Source organism: Bufo gargarizans, chromosome 1, assembly GCF_014858855.1.
Source record: "Bufo gargarizans isolate SCDJY-AF-19 chromosome 1, ASM1485885v1, whole genome shotgun sequence".
Lineage (NCBI taxonomy): Eukaryota > Metazoa > Chordata > Amphibia > Anura > Bufonidae > Bufo > Bufo gargarizans.
The window spans coordinates 139503628-139507070 of NC_058080.1; positions in this window are offsets into that span (position 1 = coordinate 139503628).

Below are 3443 nucleotides of genomic sequence, written 5' to 3' on the forward strand. Positions count from 1 at the left end.
GAGAGAGACTTAAAGTGCTTACTCTGTATAGCCTCGAGGGAAAAAGGGAAAGGGGCGACATAATACAAAATTTAAATATGTTAAAGGTATTAACCCTTTCATGACCAAGGGTCATTGATGCCCCAATGTCCGGGTCAAAATTTTCAAATCGGACATGCATCACTTTATGTGGTAATAGCTTTGGAACACTTTTACTTATCCATGCCATTCTGAGATTGTTTTCTCGTGACACATTGTACTTCATGATAGTCATATATTTGAGTCAATATATTTCACCTTTATTTATGAAAAAATCCCAAATTTACCAAAAATTTTGAAAAATTCTCAATTTTCCAAATTTCAATTTCTCTGCTTCTAAAACAGAAAGTCATACCTAATAAAATATTTATTACTTAACATTCCCCATATGTCTACTTTATGTTGGCATTATTTTGGAAATGTCATTTTATTTTTTTAGGACGTTAGAAGGCTTAGAAGTTTAGAAGCAATTCTTACAATTTTTAAGAAAATTTCCAAAACCCACTTTTTAAGGACCAGTTAAGGTCTGAAGTCACTTTGTGGGGCTTACATAGTGGAAACCCCCATAAATGACCCCATTGTAGAAACTACACCCCTCAAGTTACTCAAAACTGATTTTAAAAACTTTGTTAACCCTTTAGGCGTTCCACAAGAATTAAAGGAAAAGGGGGATGAAATTTCAAAATTTCCAATTTTTGGCAGATTTTCAATTTTATAATTTTTTTTTTCTTTAACACATTGAGAGTTAACAGCCAAACAAAACTCATAATTTATTACCCTGATTCCGCGGTTTACATAAACACCCCACATGTGGTCGTAAACTGCTGTACGGGCACACAGCAGGGCGCAGAAGGAAAGGAATGCCATACGGTTTTTGGAAGGTAAATTGTGCTGGATTGGTTTTCTGAACGCCATATGTTTTTTATTTTTGTGCTGATCGTCTTGTGCAGGGGCTCGTTTTTTGCAGAAAGCGTTGAGGTTTTTATTGGTACCATTTTTGGGTACATAGGATTTTTTGATCATTCATTATTACACTTTATGGGGCAAGGTGACCCAAAAATTTGCTGTTTTGGAACAGTTTTCATTTATTTAATTTTACAGCATTCATCTGAGGAGTTAGGTCATATGATAGTTTTATAGAGAAGATCGTTACGGACGTGGCAATACCTAATATGTATACTTTTTCTTATTTATTTAAGTTTTACACAATAATAGCATTTTTGAAACCCAAAAAATGATGTTTTAGTGTCTCTATAGTCTGAGAGCCATAGCTTTTTTATTTTTTGGGCGATTGTCTTAAATAGGGTATCATTTTTTGCGGGACGAGGTGACGGTTTGATTGGTACTATTTTGGGGGTCATAAGCCTTTTTGATCGCTTGCTGTTGCACTTTTTGTGATATAAGGTGACAAAAATAGCTTTTTTGGCACTGTTTTTTTAATTTTATTTTTATGGTGTTTATCGGACGGGGTCTATCATGTGATATATTTATAGAGATGGTCGTTACGGACGCGGCGACACCTAATATGTGTATTTTATTTTATTTTTTCATTTTTTTATAGGAAAAGGCAATTTCTTTTTTCTAATTTACATTTTATTTATTTATTTATTTTTACTTTTATTATTTTCACTTTTTTTTTATCAGTTTCCTCTTGGATCTTGAAGATCCAGTGGGGCTGATAGTTGTACTATACTTTGCAATGCTCTTGCATTCCAAAGTATAGTACTTCCAGATTGCCTGTAGGTGGCAGCACTGGACGCCTTTGCCATGGCAACCGGACGCTTTTGCAAAGCGTCCGGTTGCCATGGCAACCATCGGGTGCTGCAATCACAGCGCTGCAGCCCCGATGGTGGAGAGAGGGAGCTCCCTCCCTCTGTTAACCCCATGGATGCCGCAACCGCGGCATCTATAGGGGTTACAGGAGAGTGTCAGCATAGAGCTGACACTCTCTGCTGATGGCGGCGGCTCAGTAATTGAGCCGCCGCCATCGCACACAGCAGGGGGAACGGGGGGGGGGGGGCAGCACTGGAAAGGGGAGGGGGTCGGGAGTTTGCCCACAATATCGAGGGAGACTGGGGCAGGAGGGGCGGCTTGAAAATTAATGCAGGGGGCGGGGAGGGGGCGGACCGCATGCCATCAGCGCAGGAGAGGGGCACAGATCAGCGGAGCACAGATGTGGGGGCACAGATCGGCACTAAGGGCTTGGAGGGGCACAGATCGGGGGGCATGAGTTACACTATCTGCTTTCAGGCTCTGATCTGCAGAGCGCAGATCAGAGCCTGAAACCGGCATTTTAACACTACCGCGATCCGATTGGTTAGTCTGCACAGACTAACCAATCGGATCGATTGCCGGCAAGGGGCCACTCTGATTGGTCCCTTGCCGGCATTACTGCACTGTATGCTGTCCGTGACAGCATACAGGGCAGGGGCAGAAGCTTTAATCCAAGCGCTTTGCAGCGCTTGGATTAAAGAGCTGCCAGAACGTTTATATACGTGGTAGCTGCACGGGGTATGTGCAGCTATCACGTATATATACAGATTGCAGACGTGAAGGGGTTAATAAGATTCAGGAGGAAAGTATTTTTAATAAATAAAAGGCATAAACAAGGAGGCACAGTCTAAAATTGCGGAGATCGGAAAAAATGTCAGAAAATATTTTTACACTGCAAGAGTAGTTCAGACTTGGAACAAATTACTAGCAGATGCGGTTGGGAAATGTACAATATGTGAATTTAAACATGTCTGGGACAAACACATGTCTATCATAAGATATAATATTAGGGCAAACTAGGTGGAGCATATGGTCTTTTTCTGCCACATTTTTTATCTTGGAAAACCCCTTTAAGTAACCTATGCACAGTACAGTAATCTGGATGTATCCTATTCCTAGCCATACAAGATTTACATAGCCTTACTTCTTACTATCTGAATACATTGAGGTACATATTTCTTGGCTTCACCTTATAGTAAACAGAAAATATAGTGAAGCTCGTGCTCAACTGGGATTCGAGTCCCCACCCATCTCTTGGTTGAACTTGATGGACTTATGTCTTTTTTCAACCGTATTAACTATGTAACTATCAAATTCCTTGCATTCTTCAGTGATAAGCATGGTATACAGTAACCCTAAATCTACTGCTACAAGTATTGATAAGCATCAGAGAGATTGCAGCAGGAGGTTCCCTTGGCTGTTTATTAACTATAACAACACTTGGACTTAACCACATTTTCAAGAAACCATGTGAGTCAAGTACTACACCTGATCCTATACCTCAACATACTGTGTGTGTTACTAGGGCTGGGTCCCACGCAGGGAACCCCCACTCTATGATGTTCATTTATGGACAGTGGCTGTCCAGTTGGGTCAACCCTTTAATATAGAACATTCCTGTAAGAGATAAAACACACAATACCACAAGGAGC